The sequence below is a fragment of the Myotis yumanensis genome, unplaced genomic scaffold (genome assembly GCF_028538775.1).
Source record: "Myotis yumanensis isolate MYYU_CA2020_CCGP unplaced genomic scaffold, mMyoYum1.0.hap1 SCAF_2, whole genome shotgun sequence".
NCBI lineage: Eukaryota > Metazoa > Chordata > Mammalia > Chiroptera > Vespertilionidae > Myotis > Myotis yumanensis.
In genome coordinates this window covers 121709356-121727299 of record NW_027223753.1, presented here as the reverse complement: position 1 = coordinate 121727299, position 17944 = coordinate 121709356, and the positions used below count along the sequence as shown (strand labels likewise).

General features: G+C 38.7%; 1 pseudogene; it reads right to left on the bottom strand.

The window, feature by feature from the left end:
- Positions 1-338: 338 nt before the first annotated feature.
- Positions 339-1531, bottom strand: LOC139002071 (leucine-rich repeat flightless-interacting protein 2 pseudogene; annotated as a pseudogene).
- Positions 1532-17944: the final 16413 nt, after the last annotated feature.

The window sequence follows — 17944 nt, the reverse complement described above, 5'->3', positions numbered from 1 at the left end:
TAATCGCTGTCCTCCAACACCCGGGCGGAGGCCTCCAAGTGCCCAGTCATTGAGGCAGCTGGGGCAAATGGTGAGTAAACTTGATGCTAAAATTACATAAATAAAAAAAACAAAATAAAAATAGCATAGGCCAGTTCTTAGTCTAGAATTAAACTACAAACAAAATCCAAAGTGTTCATTCATGAAGATTCAAACCTATTTCATTCTCACATAAATTATAAAATACAAAGTTGGCTGTATTAATGACAAAACTCAAACAGCACTGAGAGGGGTTTGTCAATGGGCAGAAGTCAGTCCCTCTGGTGGGGCCCAGAACTCCCAGGTAGATGGTGGCCTCCCTATTGCTGGGCCAGAAGTGCTGTCCTGTTGGCCTTCATCTTCCCAGCTGCTTGGCCAGGCGGCTGTTGGTCATCCCCACTTCCTCCTCTTGTCCAGTGCTGTTCCTAACTCTCCTTGTAGCTTCCTTTTTTCTGCTTTCAGTTCATCTTCCACTTTCTCAGCATTCTCAGCAGCAGTTTTATATCTCAGCACCTGTCCCTCAAGACAGCTAATACTTTGCTCCAAGGCGGGGATATCCTGTTCTGCTTTTGAAAGCTTAAACTTGCATTTACTAATTTGTCTATTAGCATCTCTCTGCATTTCGATGAACTGCAAGCCGGAGCCGTCTGCAGCTGGGCCGGGTCACCAGTCGCTGTGCTTTCGCCCCTGGAGCACTTCTGCTGCTCCTCTAACTGCAGCTTCTGTTTTCTAACCTGTGATAGTAGCTCTTCCTTCTCTCCAGCAAGCTTCCGTAGCCTTACATCTAGAGGACCCTCTCCTGCGGACTCCAAGGCCTGAGCAGCTTCCTGAGACACCACAGTGATGGCTCCAACCACTGGTTCATGGTTGACATGACCATTGGGAGTGCCGTGGGGGAGTATAACTAAGCCATGCTTCTCAATAAGCTCATCTCTGTCGGAGGCCTTCTGTAAGTTCATCCATTGCATGCTGCAGCACACTACACATATGGTTCTGCCTTTCTAACTCCTTTGATTTTTCTTCATTTTCTGTATAAAATTCTGCCATCTATTCTTCTTGTTCTTCAATAACATCCTTGAGGGTATCTACCTGGTAGATAAATTGTTCTTCTCATTGTCTAACTGTGCATTAGAAACCCTGGCTTTCTTGTATTTTTCTTCCACTTCAGACAAAGACTCCCGCAATTCGCGTAATGAGGTGTCTGGACCTATTAGCTGCTGGTGTCCCCCTTCCTCCTCTGGATGAGTTTCCACTTAGAGGGGTTGTTGCTGAGGCAGGATTTCGAGATGAAGGTCTTGTGTAATGTTCAGCACACTGTTTGTCAGATTTCTCGTCCAACCTTTTTTGCTCTGGTTCCATTTCTCTCTGCATATATCTCTTGCTTCTGCCGGGGCAGCCCGTTTCGCTGCCAGCCTTGCCTCTGCCTCTCTGGCGATGTTACTCAGAGCCTCATCTCTGCAGAAAATCGGTCTCTCACGGGTGTCCTTTTCCTTCCAGAGCCAGGAGTCCTCATCTTGTCTTGATTGTCTTTTAACTCTGAAAAATAACTCGGTCTGTTTTCAGCCCTGTTCCTGGGCGCAGGCAGAGGCTACAGTGTCACCGGGGAAGGGTTGGAGTGAGCTCCCCTGCCAGGAGCCCCAGGGAGCAAAGAGCAGGGAGCAAAGGGTGAGGGGCGAGGAGGGCTACCTCAGTCCTAGGTCCCGGGCCAGGCGGCCAGGCGGCCAGGCGGACCTGGCTGGACACGGAAGCACCAGGCGGCTGGTCAGCCAGTCACGTCCAGTCACGCCGGTGTCCCCTTGGCGCCGGGACTAAGGCAGCAGGAACCAGCCCCCGAGGGGAGCCGCAGCCCGGAGAGGCAGGCCAGGATCACATGGTTTTTGTGCTTTCTTGTATTATTGTGTGATGTACAACACTGATGAATTTGCATGTTGAACAATGGAATGTGCAATACTTCATCATTTTTTAATGTATTGTTGTATTTGACTTGTTAGAATTTTGTTTAGGATTTTTGCACTTGTATTCATCAGACATATTGGTCTGTACTTTTCTATTTTGTGTTATCCTTGCCAGGTTTTTGGTATGAAGATTATGTTGACCTCATAAAATGTGTTAAGAAGAATGCTTCTTCTTCAATTTTTTGGAAGAGTTTGAGAAAGATATGTATCAAATCTTCTTTGAAAGTTTGCTAGAATTCACTAGTGAAGCCATCTGGTCCAGGACTTTTATTTTTTGGGAGGTTTTTGATTGTTGTTTCAAATTCCTGAATATTTATTAGTCTACTTAGAGATTTTCCAGTTCTCAATGATTTAGTCTAGAAAGATTATATATTCCTAGGAATGTATCCATTTCATCTAGGTTATTGCATTTTGTGGTGAAAAGTCTTTTATAGTGTTCTAGTATGATCCTATGTATTTTTGTGATGTTTGTGGTAAACTTATCTTTGATTTCTGATTTTGTTTATCTGAGTATTTTCTTTTTCTTTGTTTTCTTTTTTTTTTCCTTACTGAATCTAGCCAGGGGTTGTAAATTTTATTAATCTTTTCAAAGCACCAGCTCTTTGTTGAATTTAGTGTGTGTGTGTATTCTTTCTGTTCTCTATTCTAGTTTATTTATTTATTTATTTATTTATTTATTTAATTCCTTTCTTCTAATGCTGTGCACTGTTTTTGATCTTTATCTAATTCTGTAAGCTGTAACTGTCAGGTTGTTTACTTGTGATTTTTTGTTTTGTCCTGTTTTGTTTCTTGAGATAGTCTTTAATGATATAAATTGCCCTCTTATTATTGCTTTCACTTCATCCCAAAAGTTTTGATATGTCCTATTGTCATTCTTATTTATTTTTATACTAGACGTCTGGTGCACAAATTCGTGCACAGGTGGGGGGGGTCCCTCAGCCTGGCTGGTGATCGAGGCTGATTGGGGCCATCTCACCCAGTCCTGATTGGGTTTGGCTGGCTGGGGGGAGGGACCACGGGAGGTTGGCTGGCCAGGGGAGGTTGGCTGTGGAAGTACACTGACCACCAGGGGACAGCTACTATGTTGAGCGTCTTCCCCCTGGTGGTCAATGCATATCATAGCTACCAGCTGGTCATCTGGTCTTAATTGCCGCTTAGGCTTTTATATATATAGACTAGAGGCCCTGTTCATTCGTGCTCCAGTTGGGTCCCTCAGCCTGGCCTGTGGGGATCGGACCAAGGGGTCCAGGATTGTGAGAGGGCACAGGCCAGGCTGAGGGACCCCGCTGGTGCATGATCAGGGCCAGGGAGGGACCGCAGGAAGGCTCCAGGGCATGTCCGGCCCATCTCACCCAGTACTGATTGGCCAGACCCCAGCAGCAAGCTAACCTACTGGTCAGAGCATCTGACCCCTGGTGGTTAGTGCAGATCATAGCAACTGGTTGAACAAATGGTTGGACACTTAGCATATTAGGCTTTTATTATATAGGATATCTTTTGATCTCACCTCTTATTTCTTCTTTGACTCAGTCATTTTTTAGTAGCATGTTGTTTAATATCCATATGTTTGTGGGTTTCTTTATTTGTTTCTGCAGTGGATTTCTAATTTCAATGCATTGTAGTCAGAAAATGTGCTTGTTATAATTTCATTCTTCTTTAATTTGTTGAGGCTAGTTTTGTTACCCACAGTAGTACCATTTTTTGGGTTTGCAGATAATGTGCTTTCCAACTGGACATGAAGGGTGAGGGGAGAGGAGCTCTTGGAAATTAGGAAGGCAGCCAGGTGCCTTAGCTTGGAATGCCAATTGCCTGACAACATTGGCCACACCCCTGTGCTTCGACCCTGCCAAGGTCACTGGGCTCAGCTGCAGCTCCTACTGCCCACTCCTGCAGGAATGCTTACTTAATCTCTTTGTTCCTCCTGGCTGAAGGGAGTGCCAGTCAGAACCTAATCCTCCCCTCTCCAGACTGAGCATCCTTGGCTCCTTTGAATTCTCCTCCCTCTCGCCTTCTGACTTTACTCCCACTTGCCCACCTTTAAACGTTTCAGTGAGCAGATCTCTCAGATATATTTGTGTATTGACTGGAGAATTCTTTGTTGAATTATAGCTGTTAAATTATTGGAACTTCAAGCTGAGAGGCTAAAGGGATCTCTCACACCATCATTCCTCTGATATCATTGAAGTATGCTTTCGAAATGGAGTTTAAACATTTCAAAAAACCCTTGGAATTGTTACCTGAACAGTCATGTTTTCCAAGTGTAACATAGAAAATAATTCACTTTCAACACAGAACTATTCAGATTTTCCACATTTATAATAGTTCATGCGATTCAAGTAGAAACCATCAACTCTACTTCTTTCAATATATACTCAGTTGACAATTAAATATTAAAGAAGAGCTAATTTACTATTCTTTAGATGTTTAAATATGTAGTGTTAAATTTTATGCAAAAAGTATACTTTCTAAATGGAGTTCTAAAGTTTTTTTAAGAAGTTTGTAGTTCACATTCAATTATTACATTTTCATTTATTATAGGAATAAAAGTCTAAATAATGATTGATTCACACACACACATGTACACACACAGAGATGCACACACATGTTAAATGAAGGAGAGTAAATGGAAGTATTTGAAACTTCTCTGGCTACGCTTCTTATACTAATCCCAAACTCATGTATTCTTAGGTGCCTTTTGGTATCTTTCCTTTCTTGACATAAAAAATTCCTTTCTAGAAAATGATTGATGTTATTGTTGATATAGATTACTTTGCCAAAATATTAAATGCCCCTGCCCCCAGCAAAAAATTAAATATCAGACCACATATCCCCAAACACAGCAATAAGCTTATGAGACTCAAGTTTCTTTGGCAGTACAGTCTGCTCCATGGTTCTGAAGGAATATTAAATTATTTTCTATTTGCATAATGTCAGAGTTCTACCATTATTTTGGTAGTCTCTTCTGGGTGCATTTTACATGAAAAATGCAAGGTCTTTCTTTTCAGTTATCTTAGAATAGATGCTATTGTGGCTTTCTGTTTTGACTACAGGACTGATAATCCTATCAGGTGTACCCATTTATGTGTGTATGTATAATCTGATAACTACTTATAATGCTATATTATATAAGTATAATATGTATTTGCCCTTAATTACCTTTTATGAAATCCCTCATAATGGTCGAGCTAAGCTGTTGTTTTAAGTGCATAAATAACCATCAGATAATTTGGTTTTAGAACAACTAGATCAGGTCTACTGTCCATGAGATAAATATAAAATGTTTTGTACTGTAAGATACACCAATCAAATCACTGTTAACATTTTATATGTTTAATATATGTTTGTTTATTGGAAATATTAAGGAAATATTAAAGTTTTTACTTAGGAGCAAGAGTCTTCAAAGGATATTCTATTTAAATTTCAATTTTCATATGCTGAATCAATCATTTTATATTTATGACTTTCCAGAGAATGTCAGGAGTTGAAGAATAATGGTCCCATAGTTTGTGCTTTATAATTTTAATACATTTTAAAGATTTTTCTGAATTTAACATTAAAATACATTAACTATAGGTAAACTCTAAAATCATAGTCATCTTTGAATATAAATGTCATCTTCAAATATAAATGATAATTAACCTACATCCTGCATGAGTTTATGGGTGTGTTGATTACTTCATTCTCCATTCAGGGCTTCTGTTTAAAGCACCCTAACAGGCCTTACAATAGAAAAATCATGAAATGAGTTTCCTCTCCTTGGGTAGCCATAAATGTACCAAATCAGGTAGAATTAAATGATCAAAGTGATGAAAACAGGAACAATGATTCTAAGATTCAGAGAAGGAAACGATAATTTATGTTTTTAAGGCAGAATTCAGGAGAGATTTTAGAGAGATGACCTCTGAATCATTTCTTGAAGGAGAAGTGGTAGCTTGCCAGTTGCAGGAACAGAGAAAGAACATTCTAGAAAGGAAGAGTCTTGGCAAAGGCAGTGGCATAAAAGGCCATGGTCTGTTTGGATAAATGTACAGAAACATTGCAGAAGAACAGTGGATAATGAAAGAGTCTTGAATGGCATTTGAGGAAGTTTTAATTGCATTGTAGCCATACAATTACCAGAAAGTTATTAAAATACAGAAATCGGTACTTATACCAATACAATTATTCAATTATGATTTCTTCAGAGAAACATTGCCTTGCATGAACTGAATTATATTGCTAGTAGATGACATCTTGAATATTTTTGTTGTTATTGTTTATTTCATATATATGGCCATATTAGTGGTTATGATATCTATAGTCTTTTTTATTATCTTAATATGGCAATGTTACTTCCTTTGAATTAGTGTCCAAAGGTAAGTGTATGCTTTATGTTTTCAGAAACATTATCAGGTTGGGTAGGAGGAAGGAGGAAGATAATCACCTCTCTACCAGCACAGATGTTCATAGCACATTCAATGAGCTATTCTTTCGTTAGTGGCAGCTCCTCGGGCATCTGGGTGTGATCGTAGGAACAACTGTGCAGAGAAAAAGCCGCTGGGTTCAGAGAGCAGAACACCAAATATGACCAGGTGTTTTCTGTCTGTTTTTTTTTCTTTTTAATCTGCTAAGAGAATATTGATTTGATCCACTCAAATATTTACTAGAAACCAACTTTGTAAAAAACCTTTTGAATGGGGTTTGTATTGAGGATATAAAAGAATATGTAATTGTTTAACTTCTTCCCTATGCTGTTGCTTCTATAGTCACTTATCTTACACATGCATCTACTTTAACAAAGGCACATAGTACATTTTTCCCCAGCACCTTTCATCTGAATTTGATAAAACTAAATGTCTGAAACAACTTGAGTGATTTGGAAAAGGCACATGGAGTACCTAGCTTCTTCTGCCACCTTGTGGTTAAAATAGCACATTTCATTATGCCAATAATTTAACATAAGTATTTACCTTAGAGAAATAATTCCCAATGTTTCAGAAATAGGAATCCCTAAGAACACTTGTTTTTAAAAATAGGTTATAGACAATAATTCAGATATTTAGGGAAATATAGTAAATTTTTCGGATTGCTTAACTTTTGTTAAAAGTAAGTAACAGCAAAACAATTAAAATCTTACAGTCCTAGGGACTGATATAATTAAATACTGCAATTAGTAAATCATCAATTGTGGGCAGAGGGGTAACGCTTTTCAAGGCACCCATGGCTCTATTCATTTAGGCATGCTCTTTGAATGGGGCCAAAAAAATGACACTGTTGCAGTTAAGATCAAAAGTTTGCTTCATTCAATATCAACAGCTGATGTCGTGAGAATATCTGAAATGCATAATTTATCTATGAATTAGATAAATTAATTTAATAGTGTCTCTTCTTTAAAATCAAATCTTGCACTTTAAATGAAAATTTTTATTGTAATTTTCTCATTCAAAGTTATTCCTTCTCACAAATGGTACTCTTTTTAAATATATATTTTATTGATTTTTTACAGAGAGGAAGGGAGAGAGATAGAGAGTTAGAAACATCGATTAGCTGCCTCCTGCACACCTCCTACTGGGCATGTGACTGCAACCAAGGTACATGCTCTTGACCGGAATCAAACCTGGGACCTTTCAGTCCGCAGGCCAGCGCTCTATCCACTGAGCCAAACCGGTTACGGCAAATGGTACTCTTTTTAAAAAGTGGTTCAAAGTTTTCCTAGCCTGTTTGTCTCAGTAGATAGAGTGTTGGCCTGCAAACTGAAGGGTCCTGGTTTCGATTTGGGAGAAGGGCACTGACCTTGGTTTCAGGCATGATCCCTGGCCCTGGTCAGGGTTCATGTGGGAGGCAACCAATCAGTGTATCTCTCTCACATCGATATTTCTCTCTCTGTGTCTCTCTTCCTCCCTTCCGCTCTCTCTAAAATTCAACAGAAAAATATCCTCGGGTGAGAATTAACCAAAAATAAATAAATAACAAATAAAATAAAATGTTCAGACTACATTTTGGTTTTCTATATTTTTTCTTAATTCTCTAATCCATCTTAAACATAACCTACTCTAGTTTCCCTCTTTGGGAGATACCATTGGGTAAGCCTTTGTTTATATATTAAACACTTGCAATTACTGAACAGCACAGGATCTTCTCTTTCCTCTCATCTCTCTACTCCTACTAATGCCTGAGTCCAGGGAATGTGATTCAATCACCGAGGCCAGAGAAAGGGCATTACTTACTTATGACTACTTACCTTTTTTAATGCAGGGCATCATTCAAGTCAAACCACACTTAGTTCATTGTCCTTTGTCTGGATTGGTATTTCCGAAGAGGTCTCACAGCCTGCAGCTAATGTCTGACTTCCTGACCCACCTTCTTCCCCGATTTTCCTTGTTTCCCTCAACATGGGTGTATGCATCCCTGTGTGTATGCCTGATCTCTCAATTGATCAACTCATTTGAGTAGGATCAACTCAATTATTCTCAATATTCTGCTCCTCATTTCTTTCCTATTAGAGGAAGGTGACAATATATCTAAGTATGCCAGGAAAATCTCAGTTTACACCTGTTGTCTTGGCTTAATTATTAAAAAACACTTTTACTCTCAACATCGTTCTGATTTAGACAATACATTATGTTAAACTTAGTATACACCTTGGCTTAGTACATTGCATCTAAGTGCCAATTCTTTTCTGTTTCCTTTATTGATTAAGGTATTACAAATGTGTCCTTATCCCCCCAATGTCCCCCCATCCCCCACTCATGCCCTCACCCCCCAGTGTCTGTATCCATTTGGTTATGCTTATATGCATGCATACAAGACCTTTGGTTGATCTCTCCCCCTTAGCCCCACCCTCCCCTGCCTCCCCTCTTTGGTTTTAGCATCTGATTGATGCTTCTCTGCCTCTAGATCTATTTTTATCCATCAGTTTATGTTGTTCATTATAATCCACAAATGAGTGAGATCATGTGATATTTATCTTTCTCTGACTCACTTATTTCACTTAGCATAATGCTCTCCAGCTCCATCCATGCTGTTGCAGATGGTAGGAGTTCCTTTCTTTTTACAGCAGTGTAGTATTCCATTGTGTAGATGTGCCAAAGTTTTTTAATCCACTCATCTAATGATGGGCACTTAGGCTGATTCCAAATCTTAGCTATTATAAATTGTGCTGCTATGAACATAGGGGTGTATATATCCTTTCTGATTAGTGTTTCTGGTTTCTTGGGATATATTTCTAGAAGTGGAATAAGTGCCAATTCTTACAATGAAAATATATTCAAACAATATTGTGTTTGGCCATGTGACATGCTTTGTCCAATGAAATACGAGGGAAAGAGACCAATGCTAGCTCTGAACAGAAACTTTAAGAGCCTATGAGAGTTTCTTCAAGATCTCTTCATCTTTTTCCTTTGCTGCAAGAATAGCACAGTTCATAGCAGGGCTGTCCCTTCAGCCTGGGTTCTGGTTTGTGAAGCATTCCACTCTGGAATAGAGCAAAGCCACAGCCCACTACCCACGGCAAAAGCTGCTTCTCCTCCCACTCCTCCTCCTCCTCCTCCTCCTCCTCCTCCTCCTCCTCTTCCTCCTCCTCCTCTTCCTCCTCCTCCTCTTCCTCCTCCTCCTCTTCCTCCTCTTCCTCCTCCTCCTCCTCCTCCTCCTCCTTCTCCTTCTCCTTCTTCTTCTTTCTCCTCCCCCATCTTAAATTTTTAAAGCAATTCTTTTCAGTCTTCTGACTCATTGTAGTTTCATGTACAATCCTGAACCTATTTCTGGCATATACCCAGAAGCAGCCTGCTTTTAACTAGTAGTAACCCTGAGACCAAGTCAGAGAGTGGAAAAAGGGAAGGAAGGGAGGGAGTCTTGTAGTGGCAGCAAGTGTCATTATTGGCCCCATCACTGCCCCTCTAATTATATAAGCTCAACTCCTGTTTTTTCTGTTTTCTTTTGTTTTGTTAAGCTTTGTCTTTACATGCCTCTCTTCTATGCATTCCTTGAACCAAATCTGAGTAGATAGGTTGATAAATTAAAGAAACCCATAAGAATATAAGTATATATTTTTCTGCAAATGTATAAGGGAAGTCAAGTAGGCTGGGGCAACACAGTTATAAGAATAGAATCTTGTATGAGGTTTAGACAGATTCTAACAGTTTGGCCCTAATCTGTCTAGGTAAACTAGAATGCCCTATGTGATGTGATTTTGGACTCAGTGAAAACTCCCCCTTTGCTCACATGTTCTTACCACCAGGTGGCTCTCCAAGCCAATCTGTTCAGTGAATCCCACAAGAGATCTTTTCGGAATATATATTTCCACAAGATCATCCTTTCAGCTTTCTGGAAGACTTTAAATGACCTTTCCCTAGAATACTAAATATTCAGCCATCTTTTCCTCATTCACTTCTAAGCAGTTATAAGCTGGAATGAGGCTCTGTTCTATACTTCATAGTCAAATCACAAAATCTCTGTAACATACAGTACTTTAATCCTTGCCATGTGCCAAGCAGTGTTTCCTATTATTAATAATTTATACAACCTATATTTCACACTGATTTAAATCCTAGCATAATATTTTTTTTCTTTCTTACCCTCTATATTATACAAATACACTATGTGGGTGTAAATGCCTGCAAAGATGGGTTGAAGATAAGCATTTGGATACATTAATGCTATCAGATTGGTACATTGGAAGCCATGGGTATAAAGAAAATGGGCCAGGAGAAGTTTTAAAATAAGAACAAAGCGAAGAATAACTCCTGGGGCCTACTTAATTATAAAGGTCAATGAGATTTTAAGTCTACCAAAGAGATTGATGCAGTTTGTAGATTATAAGAAACAGGTTTTCCCAAAAGCTAACCTAAAAGCCAATGAGAAAATGTTTCCGGGGGGAGAATATGATGGTCAGTGGCAAATGCTCCAGAAAAATGACTCAAACAATGTACAGAACTTGTTCACTGTATATGTAAACTTGGAGGTTATTGGTAAACTTCTAAAGGCATCAATAGAGTGATGAAGTGCTTATCAGATTGAATGGACTCAAGAATGACTGTGTGGAAGTGAAGAAAAATAACAAAGAAAGTGAACACTAGAGAGAGAAATGAGGCTAAGACATATTTTCTATGCTTTAAATAGGGAAAGACCGAGTGTGTTTTTAAAGTAAGGGAAACAAATAAAAGGAGGATGAAGGTCTTAGAGAGAGGGTATTGGACACTGTGATGCAGTTTTTCACTCATTGGACTGATAAAAAAATTAAGTTTGATTGCACTTTCTCTTGACAAAATTGTGGGGAAATAACTACTCTCTTAAAACTTCTCACATTGCTCATGGGAGTGTAAATGTGTTAGAGCTTCCATTGGAGAATGGTGGTATGGAGGATGTGTAGTGATTGGACTAGTGGAGAACAGGGTATGAGAGATTTTCCACTGTGTTACTTTTTATTCTTTTAAAAATTATGTGACTGCCCTGGTTAGTGTGGCTCAGTTGGTTGAGAATCATCTCAGGCACCAAAAGTTCACAGGTTTGATTCCTGGTCAGAGCACATTGAGCTCCATCCCTGGTCAGTCAGAGCTTGTGCGGAAGGGAGCTGATCTCTCTCTCTCTCTCTCTCTCTCTCTCTCTCTCTCTCTTTCTCTCCCCCTCTCTCTTAAATTGATAAAACATTTAAATTATGTAAATTTGTTTCCTATTCAAAATTTTGAGAAAAAAACATTTTTAAACATAATGGTAGGTGAGTTGAGAGTTTTAAGGCAGAAATGAAAGAAAACATGAGATCACATGTAGAAAAGTATTACATTTAGTTAAAGGAGATGGAGAGCTATCTGACAAGTGGCATGTATGCTAAGGCTTGAAGTGCAAGTTGCAGTGGACCAGGTGCAGAGGAGGGCAGGACTGTGCCCAGCAAGTCACTTACTAAGGAAAGAGAGAGGCAAGCAGAGGAAACAGAGAGGAGAGGAGGGGAAGATGGTGTGTTGCTGAAGAGGGAGAGTGAAGGAAAAAAGAAGAAAGGACAGAAGGAGAAGAGGGTGGTCAGAGAGCTGGGGGTAGTGCTAAACAGAGGTAAAAGAAGAGAGAAAGGAGACAAAGGGAACATCTGCCTGTGAGTACAGAGATGCACTGAGGCTGATAAAGGAGTGTGCACAGGGAGACGGGAAGAGGGAACACAGACACAGAGAGGGGGAAAGGGAAGGGGCAGAGAGGAGGCCAATGAAATGACCTAAGAAGAACCCCAGCATGCTGGCACATCATGAGGTTGCCAGGTTCTTTGGAAAAGACAATAATGCTCAGGAAAACGAAAGGCAGTAGGAAAAGAGGAAGACCAAATATGAGATGGATTGACTTCATAAATTAGCCATAAGCATGAGTCCAACAGCTGAGTTGGACTGTTGAGGACAGGACACTATGGACATCATTCATTCATAGGGTCACCAGGAGTTGGAGGTGACTCAAAGGCACGTAAACACACATGCTAAATATCAAGCTAGTCATGTCTCCTCTGGCTCTGAGGTCTATAATGGCAGAAGTTGCACTTCAGAAAGGTTTAGCAGAATTCCGTGCCATAGTTGACAGGCAGCACATATTGTGGTCTTGAATGATCAGTGAGTTCAAGAATGAGAGAATAACCTTTCTGTAGCCACTGTATTCATATCTGTATATTGGCTTTTTATATGATGCTAAAATTCAGCAATTATGCTAATAGTAAATATAGTTGTCAACTTGATTATTAATTGTCATATTCAAAAGTGGTAGCAGTGAAAAAATGTCTGTAAACTGTGTATAGGTGTCAACAATAATGTGACTATTTTTAAAATTTATGTACATTGACTGTGTCTAGAATGAGCTAAACTATATGCTAACACTGAGGGATTAACTTGGACAGTGAAAGTCAGGTGTGGGACAGATATTTTATTTTCCTTGTAAAAGTTTTGCGATTATTTTTACATCATATATGCACAGCATATGACTCTTTAAACAAATGAATTATACTTATAAGAAAAAAATATAGCCCTAACCGGTTTGGCTCAGTGGATAGAGCATCGGCCTGCAGACTAGAGGGTCCCAGGTTCAATTCTGGTCAAGGGCATGTACCTTGGTTGCGGGCACATCCCCAGTAGGAGGTTTGTAGGAGGCAGCTGATCGATGTTTCTCTCTCATCAATGTTTATAATTCTCTATCCCTCTCCCTTCATCTCTGTAAAAAAAATCAATTATATATATATATATATATATATATATATATATATATCACATAAACATTTGTAAACACATCAACCAAATTCCTTTCAAAAATGGTTATATACAACTGGTCAGAATGATTCATAGATATTTACTGATCCTTTTTGTGGAATCAAACTGTGGGTCTGATCCAATGATGATATTCAGTTTCACTAACCTAGATTTTCATTAAATAAACATTGAGTGGTAGACATCCTCAGATATAGTATTTCGAATATATAAATAATACAACACTGAGGATATGAATTACGAATATTTGTAAATATATTTCCATAGAGAATCCTGAGAAGATATTGTTATATCATCTCAAAATGGCATTGGAAAATATTGAAAAATAAGACACTGAGGACACAACTGTTAACAGTTAAAGGAATGTCTGCTGAGCAGCCACAAACACTGTTTCTAGTTGAGAGAAAATTTGCATCTTCATAATAAGAGTTATATGAAAAACAGAGCCCCTTTCCCATGCCAGCCTAGCTATTCAGGCTATTCTTATCTTCTATCTGGAATACTGCCTAGTAAGAATAGGAAATTCTTCATTCAGTTTGCCAATTATATCTGCCATGTGCAGGCAGCACAGAGCAATGGTGAACATTCAGAAGCAGACGAATTGAATTCCTTGTTGGAGGATGGTCAGCTTTGTTCACGATCTCGAAGCGTTGCTGGCTTTAATAATACATGAGGAGGCAGGAGGGAAGACAGGCCTGTGCTGTTTTCAGCCCCTGTGCTGACAGCATGTATGCTGCCATGAGCCACGGAGTCTCCCATCCCTTGGCTCTGTTGGAAGGGAAAGTTAGAAAACAAGGTCTGGAGAATTTCACATTTCATGGAGTGGACCACTTTTGCAATAAACAAAATTATCAAGAAGGAATAATAACACTGTGGTGAAGCATTTCTTTTGAATTATACAGAAACATTTCTTTACCATAGTAAAATGCAGTTAAATATGTAATAGCATAGACTTAAAATTGGCTAAATAATGAAACTTTTATATACAGAGAAGGAACTTTAGGAATAAATACATGTTTCTTTAGATTCTATGAAAATTCATTGAGTAGTTCAAAATGTTGTCTATTTATAATATGCATAATTTAGTCTCTGTATATGAATTTGCTGAGTATATGGATTAAGCCAAACATTTCAATTCTCATTCTTTATTACTATAGGAAATGTATGTAGGATATTGTTTTTGTGTTTTTAATACAAAACACCCAAAATATTACAATGGAAGTCGCTACAGACCATAAACACACACACACACACACACACACACACACACATACAGGCTAAAGGGTTTTGCAGTGATAATAGTGTTCCCTGAGCTAATCCCCTCAAATACTAGACTCCTTGTCTTCTGCTCTGAAAAAAGGAATGAAGCCTCATATACCTCCACGCCCTTTGAAGAGGATTAAGCATTAGACAGCAGAGACCGCTGTGGACCCTGGAAAATCAGAGACTATATCCATTCCCAAATTATTACATTTTTTTTAAAAAAAGGTAAAACATGGTATTGGTCAAATTGAAATTTCCAATAGTTGATTATGTCCAATTTGCTATCAGAACACTCTGTAATCCATGCTATAAGAATATCAGAGGAGCTTACCTGACTCCTCCACCCATATGGGTTTCAAAGTTAAATGTGCCTTTGGAAATAAGGCTGCTAATAAATGATAAACTCTTGTTTTTCCCTCCTCTTCAAATAGAGGAGTCATCTCCATGAATGCAGCCCTCAGCCTTGATTTTATTCCATCTTCCAGCCTTCCCCTGCTGCCATTATACAATGCTGACCTTTTTCTGGGTCTCCAACATCCTCCAGGCCCACTTCCCTATAGGAACCACTGTCCCAAAAAGCAAGGGGCAAGTGCATTGAATCATGATGAGAAGTGGTGATAAAGATTGTGACCTGGAAAAGCAGAGGGTGTTTTGTTTGTTTCACTTTGGGGAAAATAATTTTATTTTTTGAGATATAATTGGCATATAATGTTGTATTAGTTTCAGGTATGCACATGATTTAATATACTATATAATAAAAGGGTAATATGCAAATCAACCAAACAGCAGAATGACCAGTCGCTATGATGCGCACTGACCACCACGGGGCAGATGCTCCGCACAGGAGCTGCCCCGTGGTGGTCAGTGTGCTCCCACAGCAGGAGCTCCGCTTGGCCATAAGCTGGGCTGACAGCTGAGAGTGCAGCGGCAGTGGTGGGAGCCTCTCCCACCTCCGCAACAGTGCTAAGGATGTCTGATTGCAAAAGGGCACAGGCTGGGCTGAGGGACCCCGCCCAAGTGCATGGGCGTCTAGTTTGTATATATAGTGCAAATGACCACTACAATAAGTCTACTTAAAGTGTATCACCACACAATTACAATTTTTTATCTTGTGATGAGAACTTTAAAGATCTATATGCTTAGTAACTTTCAAATATACACTACAGTATTGTTAACTATAGTCACCATGCTGTAAATTGCATTCCCATGAGTTTTTTATTTGATAACTGAAAGTTTGTGCCTTTGACCTTGCCACCCACTTTCCCTATCCCACACCCCCACCTCTGGCAAATACCCATTATATATATATATATATATATATATATATATATATATATATATAATCAAGGGAGAGAGAGCTAGAAACATCAATCATGAGAGAGAATCATTGATTGGCTGCCTCCTGCACACCCCCTACTGGGGATAGAGCCACAATCCTGGCGTGTGCCCTTGATCAGAATCTAACCTAGAACCCTTCAGTCCGCAGGCTGAAGGTAAGCTCCTTTTTGTGGTTGTTGCTGTTTTTGGATTCCCCATAAAAGTGAGATTATAAGGTACATATTCACCTTTCTATGCCTGATGTCATTTAGCATAATACACCCTAGGTCAATGATGACGAACCTTTTGAGCTCGGTGTGTCAGCATTTTGAAAAACCCTAACTTAACTCTGGTGCCGTGTCACATATAGAAATTTTTTGATATTTGCAACCATAGTAAAACAAAGATTTATATTTTTGATATTTATTTTATATATTTAAATGCCATTTAACAAAGAAAAATCAACCAAAAAAATGAATTCAAGTGTCACCTCTGACATGCATGTCATAGGTTCGCCATCACTGTGCTAGGTCCATCTATGTTGGTACGAATGGTGATACAAAAGGTTTTGATGACAGTGATTTTTGTCAGTGAAGACACTGGTAAAAAGTTATCTGTGATCCTGGTATCCAATGTTGTTCTATGAGGGATTATTTTCTCCTAAAGCTTCTGAAATATAAACCTAAAAGGAACACATTTTTTTGGGACTCTTTTAGCAATATAATTTTGCTGGAGAGGAATTCAAATTTGCTATTAAGTTTCACGTAAATTAAACAATTGTAATGTCTCTTAAAAATCGCTACTTAAGTTGACAAACCAATAAGCCCAACAATAAGCAATCTATATTAGAATGGGGTATCTTTTTCTTATCATGTCCAATTCAGGTTACTCTCATTAAGTTTTTTTTCAATGTAAATGCTGACTCTGACAAGGCAGCATTCTTCTTGGCTTATGTAGGTTGAAAAGGAACTTAATTATTCTATAAAGATGTCATTATAAATTGAATTTCTTCTCAATTGTGTAGTGAGTCTTGTGAATGTACTAGAAGGTGGAGGGGGAGACTTGCATGACAATAGTAAATTAATGACTTTTCCTGTAACTGAAGTTATGGTTTAAGTTCATGATAATCATCTCAGTGTAATGTGGGTTTTTTTTTTTCTCTACTGATATTTCTTGAATCTTAAAGATTATTTAAAATATGGCTGAACATTTGTCCTAGCCAGCTCAGCTAAGGGTTCAAAAGCCTGAGTGAGGGTGGCGAAAGGATGAAGAAATGACAGAGAGAATAAGCTGGTTCTAGGTCAGTGATGGCAAACCTTTTGAGCTTGGCATGTCAGCATTTTGAAAAACCCTAACTTAACTCTGGTGCCGTATCACAAATAGAAATTTTTTGATATTTGCAACCATAGTAAAACAAAGATTTATATTTTTGATATTTATTTTATATATTTACATGCCATTTAACAAAGAAAAATCAACCAAAAAAATGAGTTCACGTGTCACCTCTGACATGCGTGTCATAGGTTCGCCATCACTGGTCTAGGTGGATCTTCCTGTGCCTGGCTGAGGCCACAGAGAGAGAGATCCAGAGGCAAACTGAGCCTTTATTTTATAGCCAGAGGTAAACAAGGTAGTGGTCACCATAGTTACAATGTTCTTGTGAGTTTCACTTGTTTTGGCAGCACTTGCTGCACCTCCCACAGCCCATTAGCTACCTAGGAAGGATCTAGGGAGTGTTATAAGGTCAAGCCTAATTACACTAAGAGGACTGTGCCCTCTAAGCTGGGACTTGTTTGTGGCTTTGCCAACAGGTCAGTCTGAGGCTTAACCCTATAGCCGCACCCTACAAACATTACTATTTCTCCTTAAGAAAATATATCAAAATACTTTATTTATAAAGATATAGGTTCATTTTTTATCTATTTTAGTTAATTTAAATCATCCACTAGTTTTCTATAATAGAATATAAAATATTTTATTACATTTTAAAAGTTTTTTATTATAAAATATGAGAGTTAAATTTCTGTAAATCAGTCATTACACTTAAAACCGTTTTCTTACGCTCCACTAAATACACCATCCGTTTGTTTGCTGATATTTCCTTTTGGTTATTTGTTATCTTCCATGGGATTTTCTAATGTCTCCTAGAATTTCACAGATCAGTAATCTGAAATGAGATTTTGATGT